The sequence below is a fragment of the Mauremys reevesii genome, linkage group 1 (assembly GCF_016161935.1).
Source record: "Mauremys reevesii isolate NIE-2019 linkage group 1, ASM1616193v1, whole genome shotgun sequence".
NCBI lineage: Eukaryota > Metazoa > Chordata > Testudines > Geoemydidae > Mauremys > Mauremys reevesii.
Genome location: NC_052623.1, coordinates 180,851,586 through 180,863,911, shown reverse-complemented (window position 1 = coordinate 180,863,911; position 12,326 = coordinate 180,851,586). Strand labels below are relative to the sequence as shown.

At 46.1% G+C, this 12,326-nt stretch overlaps 1 long non-coding RNA gene across 1 annotated transcript in view; it reads right to left on the bottom strand.

The window, feature by feature from the left end:
- The window catches only part of LOC120400678, a 66,477-nt gene extending 54,468 nt beyond the window's left edge, over window positions 1-12,009 (bottom strand). Inside the window, exons 1-3 of the long non-coding RNA XR_005595971.1 lie at window positions 11,958-12,009; window positions 10,811-10,961; window positions 6,774-6,806 (exon numbers count right to left, since the gene is read on the bottom strand). This is a non-coding gene — a long non-coding RNA (uncharacterized LOC120400678). The remainder of the gene's footprint in view (window positions 1-6,773; window positions 6,807-10,810; window positions 10,962-11,957) is intronic.
- Between the last annotated feature and the right edge of the window lie 317 nt (window positions 12,010-12,326).

Here is a 12,326-nt window from a genome sequence, read left to right as displayed (position 1 = left end):
GCTGCTCCAAAAGAGCAACTGCTTTCTCCAGGTCTGCAACACCTCTAAGAGAGGGAGACTTGCCTTTGCACAGGAAGGAAGGCCAGTTGGTGAAGCACTTATGAGGAGCTATCTTAGAAGAGTAGCTATTGACATGTTACGTGACAAGGGTACTACCCATTCTGGTCATTTGACTGGCATTAGAAAATAAAGTGTTAATTTCTAACCATGACTCCTGAGTGGCAGGCCTCACTACATACCTGCCAGGGGAGCAGCACAAGGAGCTCTTTAGTATGTGTATTATAAAACTGTGCTAAAATTGTAGACTGACACTTGAAATTTCAGGGGGGTTTCCTGGGAAGCCTGTGAGAGCTGGGTCAGCAACCAGCCAGCCTATAGTAAGGTGTAGTGAGTTGTGCCTCTCTGCTTTAGGGAGCAGCCTGCTTTGTTTCTGGCTGGGTTTGGGTTCTTGTGTGTTACTACTTTATTTCTTAGAAATCAAAATGATGTTAAACCCTGCAATCTTCAAGCAAGAGTGTTTATTTTTATCTAACTTCTCTGTGTATGCTGTGAACATAACCCATGGCATTGGATTTACCTGCAGTCCTCAGACTCTCTGGGGCTTGGATCCTTGCCAAGTTCTCAATAGGAATTCATAAACCATCCCTTATTTCAGCAGAAATTCTTGTACTCTGACCTTTCAGAATTTTCTGTAGATAATTCTCTGCCCACCAGTTTTCTATGGAGAGCAAGATTTGTCCCATAGAAAGTAATAAAAAATCATGTATTCCATTTGGACCAAATCTGCTCCCAAGAAAGTCAATGAGGCCTTTGCCATTGTCCTCAATAGTACCAAGATTTGAGCCTCAATAATAAAAAAGCATTTATTCCTTCTTACTGCATCTGATAGTTTTCATTTTCTTCTATTTATCCGTAGATTTCTTTCCAATGTAAACCCCGGATTTCCAGTTTACATATCACCTGAAGCCACACTAAAAGACACCTTGGGACCTCAGAGGATCAGTACTACCTTTCACGACAATGGCCCTGATGCACCACCATCCTCACAGTTGAGTGCCAATTTCCATAACTGGGCATCCAAATCTCTGAGCTGGTTTTGAAAATCTCAGGCTTTATATGTATGTCCAGAGTGCCTAAAATACTAAAAACTGAAGATTTAAGATATTTTATGTTCCATTACTAATGGCAATCCCCAACTGGATACTGAACTCCAACTTATCATCATATCTTTCAGACCAATCCTACCTCAGTAACTGTTCATTTTACAAAATAGTAGGAAAATCCAAAATTGCAAAATCTTCAAATCAGAACACCGGGGGTGGGATATGTTGTGTGTGAGATGAATAAATACAACAGTAAATGCAAGGAAGACAAAAGGTCTCCGTGAGACACTTTCATTGGGAAAAAAAAGTAACCTGTTACCATTACACACACACACAAAATCATCTATATAGCTGTTCAATTAGCTTTGTACCTCTGCCTACTCAGCAGCATGGTTGTAACACAACACTTTATGGCATACAAACAAGGTATGAGTTTTGCACAACCAAAACACAGTCTTGGCTTTGACCATTTCTAATCTGAACACATCAGGTTTCCAGACTCCTTTGTGTTTTGCACTTCAGTACCTGTGATTTGTTATATTTTTTATATTCAGTATCAGTTCAAAGATTGTAAATAAACTAGATTAGTATGTCAACACGTATCACTTATTAATCATCATCCTATGTTGACTAACTTCTCTCCTAGCTATCAGTGGAATCACCCAGTCTTGAGGCCTAATTCTTATCTCATTTAATCCTGATTTTAAAGTGGTGTAAACTTCATTGAAGCCAATGCAATTAAAATCCCTGAGATCAGAATCCAAATCTTCCTGACACGACTGCTTAGAAATAGTGACATTTTATTTAAATTGGTTCACCCATCCACTGACCCGGCATTTCTATTGCTATTAATAATATTACTATAGCGCTGTTGCCTACCAAGCTGTATCTTAGTGAAACTGCTGTGTACCATGGTGGATTTCTTTTATTGCCTGGATTAAAATAAAGTCTGCCACAACCTGCTGCTGTTCTGTTATAGTACACTGTTTTATAAGCCCTATTCACAATATACTAAAGCAAGGCGATAGAGGGTCATGAAACAGGCAGTGACATTAGTAAGTCCTTTTTTAAAAAAAAATTGACATTTTTACCACTGTGCAATACATTGCATTATTCCAAACTCATCACTTTTAAGTTTTAAAGTATTACATAGTAATTAAACTAAATTAAGTTAAATCAATAAGCTTTTAATGAGAAATCTCTGTAGTTTTAAATTTTATAAGCTTTACATATTTCAGTTGTTCATTTTAAATGGAGATTTGACATTTTGCCAGTGAAAGTTTCATTAAATCACAAGTAGAAAAATCATGATTACCTCATATCGCCTCAGTGCAATTATATAACATGTGTTTGGTATCCTTCAATATCAGAGGGAAACTCAGTTTGAGAACCCTCTCCACCACTGCATAGCAAATAAACTTAATTTATTAAGATGATTTAATTGCTTTTTTAAAAAACTTTTTTCCTTCTCTCTTCTTAATACACTGGAACATGTGTTTTTGCATTAGAAAAAATAAAAAATGTAAGGGCGCAATTTTGAAAATTGTTCAGTATTGGCCTGACTTTGGTCCCACTGAAGACAACAATGAAAGCAGAGTTAGGTGCCTTTTCAAAATCCCACCCTAAATGACTAGGAAAAAAAATCATTACTGAAAATCGACATGGTTTGCTCCTGCTATTAGAGATGAAACTGGAACCGTATTCATCAGTTCTCATCACACATCTCTGTGGAGAAACAAAACTGCTCCTAGCTATGTGCTTTCAAAAGCTGGAGTGCAATCATTCAAATAACCCAGTTTTGGGAGCACAACAAGCAACTATTCATATTCTCAGGGCATGGCTACACTTGCAAATTTAGAATGCTTTGAGTTAAACCACCCTTTGCAGAGAGCAGTAGGGAAAGCGCTGCAGTCTGTCCACACTGACAGCTGCAAATGCACTGGCGTGTCCACATTTGCGGCACTTGCAGCAGCATTGGGAGAGGTGCATTGTGGGCAGCTATCCCACAGAGCACCTCTTCCCATTCTGGTGCTGTGGCTTGTGGGAAGAGGGCGGGAGATGCGGGACATTCAGGGTCCTGTCCCAATGCCCTGTGATGCATTGGTTCACATCCCATCAATCCCTCTGCTTCCATCCACAATTTGTGCCATCTTTCAGTGCATCCCCACAGTTATAGCCGCGTGCTGTACCCTCCATAACATTTGTGAAGGGAAGGGTGAACGATTCACTCAGGCATAGAACTCGGAGGTTCAACACTTGGAGGCTGAATTTGAACAGCCAGAGAGCAGGGCTATTAGAGGGGTCCAGCACGGGGCTGCAAGGATTAAGGAGGCCTTGAGGGAGCAATTTGAGGCTGAAAGCCACCAATAATGTCTGGTTCCCGGCACGGGAGTGAAGTGCAGTGGTTCCAATGTGAGTAGTAATCTGTGTTTGCTACATATGATACACTGACTTGCAATGCCTGTTGGTTTCCTGGGCTAAGGTATCTTTTATTTTATGCAATAATAAAGAATGTTTTCAAAGCAAAAAATCCATTTATTGAAAAGAAAATGCATTTATTGAAAAGAAATTCAACTGCTTGGGAAACAGAAAGGGTAAGGGGGTGGGATGGGGAACAGTACAATTGCAGATTTGTGTAAGTCCTGTTATCATACTCAGCCTTCCTGTCTGGAGTGCTGTGCAAGGAGTGCTGCACTTCAGGCTGGCTATCCTGCATGGTGATGGGGGGTGAGTGGAGTGGGTAAGGGCTGGGTGGTGAAGCTACAGGTCTTGGAGGCAGCTGGTGGCGATAAGAACCCAGATGTTGGGGAAAATGGGTTGGAGATGGCATGGGGGCACAAGGGAAAGAGTTTTGGGACAAGGGCTGAAGGGGGTTGGGGCGGGTGCAGTAGTGCTCCTCCTGCATGGCTGCAAGTGCCTGGATCAAGTCCGCTTGGTGCTCCATGATGCTTATCAGCCGCTCCGTGCCGCTTATCAGCCGCTCCGTGCTTTGGTTCTGGCGATCCGCATTATGCTGGCGGACGTTCCTTTCACTCTCCTGCCACTCCTGCACTTTTTGATTTTCATTAAGGGAGTGCTGCATGACTTCATGCAGCATGTCTTCTTTGCTTCTACGTGGCCTCTTCCTGATTCTTTGCAGCCTCTCGGCCGGTAATAACACGGATGACTGAGATCTCAAGGTGGTGTGGACATGTTAGCCTGACTGGGACAAGGACCACAGTGGCTCTCCCACGAAACCTGCGCAAGCGCATTGCCCAAGTTCTGGATGAGACCTTTGAAGAGTTCACTGAGTCCGATTACCACAATGTGAGAGAGTACATCAACGCCCTATTCTGCATGTAGGCACGCATGCAGCCCTAACCCTCCTCGCCCCAAGAGCCCGCACCAAATAATTTCCTTCCCAAAATAAAAGCAGCTTACTGGGAACCTCCGGTGGTGTTTGTCCTTCCCCAACCACTGGCTGCCACGACTGGCTACCTTCCTCCTGGCTTGAGAACAGCTCCTGGCTGCATGCATCTAGGGATGCCGGAGTGTCTTCAGCACCCTCGCTCCTGCTTTGCTCCTCCTACTCCTCCTGCCTTGTTGGACTGGGCTCTGAAGTGTCCATGGTGGTACCGGACTGGATGTGGGGTCGCCCCCAAGGATCGCGTCCAGCTCTTTGTAAAAACGGCAGGTCGCAGAGGCAGTATCGGAGTGGCTGTTTCCTCGCGGGCTTTGCAGCAGCCATTCTGCAGCTCCTTCACTTTAACCCTGCACTGTACAGTGTCCCAGTGACGGCCCCTTTCCATCATGTCCCTTGATATCTGCCCAAAGGTATTGTAATTCCTATGGCTGGATCGCAGCTGGGACTGGACAGCTTCCTCCCCCCAAACACTGAGGAGGTCCAGCACCTCGCCATTGTTCCATACTGGGAATCGCCTGGTGCATGGAGGCACGATCACCTTGAAAGATTTGCTAAGAGCACTCCACGCCTGTCTGAGCAAACAGGAAGGGGATTTTCAAAATTCCCAGAGAATTTAAAGGGTGGGGTCTGATGATTGGTCATCTGAGGGCAGGGCAGTAGAGTTCAAACTTATGACCAGAGTGGCTTGAACAGGCATTGTGGGACACTTCTGGAGGCCAATCAGAGTACATTAACAGACCAGGGCATCCACACTGGCGCCGCAGTGCTCCAGCAGGGGCGCATCTAATGTTATTCCACTCACCGAGGTGGAGTACCAGGAGCGCTCTAGTTGCGGAGTCAGAGAGCTCTACATGCCTTGCCAGTGTGGACGCATCATGAGTTAGTGCGCACTTGGCTGCTTTAATGTGCTCTAACTCTCAAGTGTGGCCATGCCCTCAGACTCACTGTGGACTCATTTAGTCCAGAAAAGTGCATAACTCCATTTTTAAAATGATCTACTACAGTTAAGATTCTTTATTAACTTTATTAACTATCTCCTTGCCCAGATAAGCATTTTCACAACTGCATCAGAGCACTGACTACTTAAGGAAACAGCACCAAAAAGAGCAGAGGGGCAGATTTTTAACAGTATTTAGACACCTAAGGATGCAGATAGGTGCCTAGTGGGATTCAGAAAAGCACTTGACTAGGTTAGGTGCCTAACTCCCATTGATTTCACAAATACTGGAAAATATTAGCAGAAAGTGAATTTTCAGTTTGAAAATCATGAGTCTTCCCAGAAGAACCAATATTCTTAGGAGTTACCCACGTGCAGTCAAGAAACATAATGGTACCGTACAACCTGTGTTCTGATAGAACTAACCAACACAGCTCAAGATCCAAATACTGAAGTCTGACAGTGACCTGCAAACAAGCATGATAAAAATCTTGCTATTTCCATAAAATTGGCAAATAATTTTGAACAAATTAATTAGAGAGGATTATAAACTGGTGCTAGTCATTTCACAAACAGAGGGGAGTGAAATTCATCAAATAAACTAAACATTGTGAACTATTTGCTAGGTCCTCCTTGCTTAGCAAAAGCTCATTTCCAAGTAAATTTGCTCCTACTTGTCACAAAGGGTTGTATGCTGTATACAGCTATCTGCAAAGTCAACCATCATGTCACAAATACCACTTCCCTCTCCAGACACATGATGGACAAAACTTTACATTGTCCCATTTAGAATTCATTTTAATGAAATTCCCCAATGAAACTTATTCATAGGGGTTTCACATTCTAATTGTTCTCTGTAATAACAAAAAATAGTAAAAATCTCTTATATAGGAATTTTTATCAATAAATCTCTCAGCGATTAATAAAGAAGTCATTCTGCAACAACTAAGATAAAAGTGAGGAAGTCAATTATTTTTCTTTAACACTTTACTTTGGTCTGTTTTTCAAAATGAAGTAATGCTTGTAATGAAAAATTCTAGGCTGTTGGTTGGGGACCACGTATATAAGCCAGAACTCTTTTTTTTCCCTTTCAGGTAGAAAAGAGTTTAGTTAGAAAATGTAGAAAAATCATGAAAACTCTCAGGTAGTACACCAACAGGCACTTCAAAGCATGTGCAATAATGATTAATAAGAAAAGAAAATAGGTTATTTCTAATATTGTTGAACAGGTTCTTACATGTTGGATGGAATGTTTAATAAGAAAAGTCTACAATCCAAATAGTATAAAATTAGGAAGTATTAATAGGATTTTCACACTTTTTACTCTCACCTTAATTTGTACACGTGCATGTTTCTCATTTTTCTAATAAGAAAAGGAAAGGGAGAATGAAATGTTTGTCAGTGTATAATGGTTAAGACATTTATTTTTAGAGTTATTAATAAGCATAAGCTCCATCACCCTTCCAAACAAAAAGATTTGTACAGGTGTCTAAACAGCATTATTAATGAGCCAGTCAAGTTTATTATTCACCCTTGCACAAAAAATGAGTTCATAAACCACATAGCTGTGGAAAACCTACAGCACAAAACCTGAGGTTCTCAAGAGACTGCTATCCAAATAATCTTGCTCTAGAGAAAGCCTATGCAATAATGTAGCTTAGAGGAGGTAACATCAATTTTCTAACATGTAATTAAGATTTGCATTATTAATGCAATGGATATTCTTGCTAATTATGTATAAACCTATGCAGAAATGAAAACATATTTAATGAGTAAGCAGTCATTTTTGTTTTAAATCTTCCTAAAAAAATTATGGAGAAAAGCTGCAATTTAGTGACCATCTAAATTAATAAATTCAAATTATTAACGTTTAGATTTTAACTGAATAGCTGAATATGGTCCTTGATTATTATGTACAACATGGGGAGAAACTTCTATTCTCTCCGTATAGTGAATTCCTTTGGCACGCAGAAAACCTACGGCTTATAGAAATAAGGTCTGTTTTTGTCTTTTAATGAAAGCAACCATCAGCTTCCATGATATTGTTTTTCTTCAATTACATCTGTCCAAGGTATTGGAAGAGACAATAACATGAAGGAAAATGTCAGTGTTTTAGGTAAAAGAAAAGCTGATAAATCAGAAAAATCTGTTCAGGCAATTATGTGTCTTCCCTACATGCTTAGTAACTGTTAAAGATGTGTTCCACCAACTTATAGGACTAATTCTTTTAAATGACAAACTTTTTTAAACGAAGCCCCGAGGTTGTGCACACCAAAAATAGTTGCTCGCCTGCTTGAAGATTAACTGCAGTTATAAATACATTTCCGCATCCCAAAGCAGCACCATTTAGTAATGTAATGTTTACGGTATGCCCCAAAATGATGAAGCAAAAAAAAAAAGTAAGTGAAGCAAGGTCGTGTGAGTGACTATTTAAGCATGTAAACAGATTTACTTACTTACTTACTTCAGGGGAATCTATGTCCTATATTGAATGGCTGGGTTTCCATGTTGAAAGAAATAGGAAATGTTGCAAAGCATACTTGAAGTCTTTATATCAAGATTAAATGCTTCTCTAAAAGATATGCTCTAGTTCAACTAGTTACTGTATTGGGCTTGATAGAGTGTGCAATTCTATGGCCTGTCTTCTGCAGGAGGACAGACAAGATTATCATAGTACAGTTGAACCCTGTTATGTCGCTGGCCTAGGGGTTTGCCAAAAAAAAAGCGAGATAACCGATGATAAGATAAAAAAAAAAAACCAATATGGCAATAATACATTGGGGAACCGCGCGGGCGGGAGGCGGAGGGGGGCGGGGGCGGCGGGGGGGGACACGGGGGGGGGGGGGCCGGGGGGCTGGGGGCTGGGGGCGGCGCGGGCGGCTGGGGGGGGGAGCGGCTGGGGGAGCCGGGGCGGGGGGCTGGGGGGGGTGGGTCGGGGGGGGGGGCGGCTGGAGGGCGGCGGGGGCGCGGGGGGGGCGGGCGGGGCTGGGGGAGGCGGGGCGGAGGGGGGCTGGGCGCTGGGAGCCGGGAGGGGCTGGAGGGGGGGGGGGTGGGTCGGGGGCGGGGGGCGGGGGGGGCTGGGGGCGCCGGGGGGCAGCGCGCTGGGGGGGAGCTGCGGGGGAGCGGGGGTGCGGGCGGTTGGGGGGGGGGGCGCGGGGAGGTGGGGGGGGGGGGGGGGGGGGGAGGGGGGGGGCGGGGCGGCGGGGGGGGGGGGGGGGGGCGGCGGCGGGGGGGGGGGGCGGGGCGGGGGGGCGCTGGGGGGGGGGGGGCGGGGGGGGGGGGGGGAGGCGGCGGGGGGGGACTAGGGCGGGGGCGGGGGCGGCGGCGGCGGAGAGGGGGGAGGCGGCTGAGAGGCGGGAGCCGAGGGGGCGGGGGACCTGGAGCCGGGGGATAGGAGGGGGCAGCGAGGAGAATCGAAGATATTTAGTTCGAGAAGAAGAAAGTGAATAAAACCCATGAACATGTTCATAAGACAATTCCACTTGGCGGTTAATACAATAATATTAAAGTAATAGTTAAATGAAGCGAGTGTAGATGCTTCTAGCATTAAAATCTGTTAATCTGTTTGTAATGCTTTACTCGCCATTTTAAGAAGATGGCTGAAAAACAAAGGAATATTAATATATTCAGAAATGTTTAATTTATTTTACTTTCATTAAAGATCTATGAAGTTAAAATATCATGCAGCGTAATTATCTGTGTATCCTATTTATATTGCCCACATAGTTTATGAGCACCTCTGCTTTTTAATGCAGTTACCCTCATAACATCTGTGGACCAGTGAGGTAGGGAAGTGCTACTATCCCCATTTTGCAGATGGCCAACTGAGACTCAAAGAGACCAAGATCCAGATGCTCAAAAGTATTTAGGCATCAATCTCCCACTGGTTTAAGTGAGAACTAGTTTTCCACTCATTTCAGTGGGAGCTACGTGCATAAATAACTTTGAGGATCTGGGTCTAAGTGACTTGCCCAAGGTCACAAAGGAGAACTGTGGCATCCCAGGCTAGCTCCCTAAACACTGGACCATCCTTCTTAACCTCTGACTCTTCCATTACCCTCCAGTTCCATGATTAAGGGCCTGACACAAAAGCCATTGATTTTTATTGGGCTTTGGATCTGGTCTTAAATAAATCTCCCAAAACAATAAATTAAGGGCTCCATCCTGTTTCACTTATACATGCAAGTCATCGAGGAGTTTGGGGCCCTAAGTCAGCAATTCTGAAACGGCAGTGGGTTATAGTGCTGAAACTAGGGTTGCCAACTTTCTAGTCACACAAAACCGAACACCCGAGCCCTGCTCCTTCCCCGAGGCCCCACCCCTGCCCAGCCCCTTCCCTGAGGCCTTGCCTCCCGCTCACTACATTCCCCCTCCCACAGTGGCTCACTCTTCCCCACCCTCACTGATTTTCACTGGACTGGGGAAGGGGTTGAGGTATGGGAGGAGGTGAGGGCTCCAACTAGGGGTGCAGGTTCTGGGGTGGGGCCAGAAATGAGGAGTTCAGGGTGCAGGAGGGGGCTCCAGGCTGGGGCAGGGAGTTGGGGTGTGGGCTCTGGGGATGACAGGTTTGGAGGAGGCTCCAGGCTGGGGGGTAGGGCCAAGGGATTTAGATTGTGGGAGGTGGCTGCAGCTTAAGGCAGGAAGTTGAAGTGTGGGACGGGTGAGGGCTCTGCTCTGAGGGTGCTGGCTCTGGGGTGGGGCCAGGGATGAGGGGTTTGGGGTGCAGGAGAAGCTGCGGGTTGAGGCAGGGGGTTGGGATGCAGGAGGGGGTGAGGGCTCTGGACTGGGGCCGGGGATGAGGGGTTCAGGGTGTGGGAGGCAGCTCTGAGCTGGGGCATGGGGTGGGGTTGCGGGGGTGTGCGGGCTCTGGGCTCAGGCAAGGGTTTGGGGTATAGGAGGGTGCTCTGGGTTGAGGGGGGGCTCAGTGCTGGGGCAGGGGGCTGGGGATCTGGCTTACATCGGCTCCTGGTCAACAGTACAGCGGGGGGGACGAAGGCAGGCTGCCTGCCTATGGTTCCCCACCAATAGGAGTGCAGAGCTGGTGCTCGGGGTGGAGGAAGCATGTGGAGCCCCGTGGCCGCCATGTGTTGTATCAATCAGGCAAGATACTAACAAACTTCAATAGGACTTTATTTTTAAAGTGGAAACCTCTTTACCAAGCTGCTGCTGCACCCTCTGTAACTCTCACTCTGCCTCCTCAACTCCCCCCGCACCTCCTGTCTCCTGTCCTTTCAGACTCCCAACAGCCAGTGCTCCCAGTTCTAATAATTACAAGCAACATCTAAACACCACACCATGCCTAGGAGCCAGACCTGCTGGCTGCTTCTGGGACACAGAGTGGTGCCAGCAGAACAGGTAGGGACTAACCTGCCTTAGTGCCGCCGACTGGACTTTTAACGGCCTGGTTGGCGATGCTGACCAGAACCACCGGGGTCCCTTTTTGATCAGGTGTTCCGGTTGAAAACTAGACGCCTGGTCACTCTAGCTGAAACTGAAGAACCAATGTGGCCTGCAGAACCTGTATTATTAGGGATAATATGTGAGATGGAAATAACTGCAATGTAAACCTGGGAACAAATTCAAGCCTAACTCTTTTGTCTATGCACAAATAGCACTACCCCAGGGCTTGGACTCAGGACTGTAGGGCTGCAGAATCTGAGCTGTAATCAAGCCATGACCCAGGATTCAAGCCTTATTGTTTAGCAGTGTAGATGCAGCCACTCTTGACTCAGGTCCTGGTAGTCCTCTAAAAAGTATCCCACAATCCCATAGGCCAACTTCCTTTGTCCTCTCTATCTCAAAACTCTACAGTCAACTCCAGAGAAAATGGAAGCAAGCTCCCTTGGCATACTGCAGCAGCTCAGTGAGTCAGCATTAACCCTTCCATTATCTTCTGACTACAGAGCTGCAAACACACCATCAGAGAGCCTTCTGTGTTTGCAATGGGAACTGACCACAACAAGCCTGTGCAAAGTGGACTGCATCATGGGAGAAGCAGGTAAATCGTGCCAGCAATTCTTTCACTGCAATTAACCAAGCTGTGTCCAGGGAACTTCTGTAAAGTTCAGTTCTGAAAAGACGTTGGGCCAGGCTTACACTGCAGTGTGGGCAAGCTGTGGAGGTACAACAGCCAGTAGAGCTTGAGGGGCTCAGAACAGGACAAGACACAGAGGTCTCCTTTGCTGTACTCAGACTTCCTTTTGTCCACATGGAAGGAATGTCAGCACCTCCAAAACCCCAAATATACCCACACCTGACAATATGGAGTGCTCCCTGTATGTCTGTGGTTGTGAAAATGTGTAGAATGGAGGAGGGCCAGAGAAGAGCATGCATTGTTCCCCCATTTTACCCATCACAAACAACAGGTGTCTGTATTACCTTTTTCTTTGGAGGCATCCCTATCCTCTAGTCTAGGGCCTGGTCTACACTAAGGTGGGGGTCGAACTAGGGTACGCAAGTTCAGCTACGCGAATAGCGTAGCTGAACTCGAAGTACCCTAGTTCGACTGACTTACCCGTCCAGACATGGCGGGGTCGAACTCCGCGGCTCCAAGGTCGACTCCGCCACCGCTGTTTGCGGTGGTGGAGTTCCGGAGTCGACCGGAGCGCGCGGAGAGTTCGAACTATTGCGTCTTGATTAGACGCGATAGTTTGAACTCCGAGAAGTCGAACTCACCGCGTCGACCCGGACGGTGAGTATAGACCTACCCTAGGACTGGTTTGAAGAGGGGCAGGTGTTGGCTGAGGAGTCCCTGGAGGCAGGATAGAACTTTAGGGCAAGAAGAACTGCTGCAGAGGTTACAGACTCTGTGTCCCAGGGCGTCTCTGCCCTAGTGTATCTTCAGGGTCTGTGGGCTGGATCATTTATTTTCTTCCACAGAGGT